This window comes from Phyllostomus hastatus, unplaced genomic scaffold (assembly GCF_019186645.2).
Source record: "Phyllostomus hastatus isolate PE091 unplaced genomic scaffold, TTU_PhHast_1.1 phas_scaffold_317, whole genome shotgun sequence".
In the NCBI taxonomy this organism is placed as follows: Eukaryota; Metazoa; Chordata; class Mammalia; order Chiroptera; family Phyllostomidae; genus Phyllostomus; species Phyllostomus hastatus.
The window spans coordinates 1301563-1302938 of record NW_025334023.1 but is presented as its reverse complement, the minus strand read 5'-3'; positions in this window follow the sequence as shown (position 1 = coordinate 1302938).

Below are 1376 nucleotides of genomic sequence, written 5' to 3'. Positions count from 1 at the left end.
GGTTAATAGTTTGGGAACACAATCTGCTAGAATACATATATAACAAAATTATGTATATTTTAAAATAAAAATAAAACACATACTGTCTATTCCTTTGTAACATATTTTTTCTTTCCAAATTGTTGTACTCTTACCCTTTTTAATAGCTGCAGAGTATTCTGTAAAATTTGTGTGTACCCTATTACTTTATTTACTTAGTTTAACTAACTAATCCCAAGTTGATGGGTATGTTTTCAGTTTTTGGAAATAACTAACAATTGCAATTTGATTTGTTGATAGCCTGTTCTGCCTTCTTTCAGGTAAGCAGCAACATGACAGCACAGAAAGTTTTGAGTAGTAATCAGATGAGGACATCTGAAAGGAGATTCAATGGCCTGGCTTAGAGAGGTTTCTGTTTATAGGTTGCAGATGGAAGAAAAATCAAAGAATGTTATGAAAAGCCTGCCAAATGATCTGTCATCTGGGAAGTTATATTTCTAAGTGCCAAAGGGAGGCCCAGGATTGAACCTAACTCCTGCCCACCTCTCTACTCCCATCTCTTACCCTCACCTCCAAATCTGCAGTCCACCTAAACACAAGTACTCGAAGTTTCCTCACCGCCTCAAGTCCTCTGCACAGCCAGCTTTTTCTGTTTGTAATACAGTTATTTCCTCCTTTGCCTTGTCAATTCTTACTTCACAACTCAGCTTGGGTTTCATCTTTTCTGAGGAGCCTACTCAGATGCCCAAATCTTGGATGTGGAACTTTTCTTTGGGCTTCCCAAACACCCTGTACTTATTGCCATGGTAGTGCTCATAACACTAGAGTGATCTGCTTACTATCTGTGTGTCCATAAACTTCACCAGGACAGGAACCATGGTTTTCTCATAACTGTATCCCTACAGTGGTGGCAAGTAGTAGGTGCTTAACAAATAACATCAAAAATTGCTACAGTGAATAATACTATAAGGGAGAGGGACATGGGGTTACTACCAATGAGTGCTCTGACCTGGTCTGAGGAGTCAGGGAAGACATTTTTATCATTTTTTTACATTTTAATTTTTTAAAAGATTTTATTTATTTATTCTTAGACAGAGGGGAAGGGAAGGAGAAAGAGAGGGAGAGAAACATCAACATGTGAGAGAAACATCAATAGGTTGCATCTCGCACAACCACTACTGGGGACCTGGCCCGTAACCCAGGCATGTGATCTGACAGAGAATCAAACCAGCAACTTTTTGGTTCACAGGCTGGCGCTGATCCACTGAGCCACACCAGCCAGGGCTAAATTTTAATTATTATTATTTTATTTTAAGGGAAGAATTTTTAGAGAAGAGACTAAGGATAAGTACAAATTAAATAAGTACAGATTAACTGCAGTGATGGGTGGAGGGGAG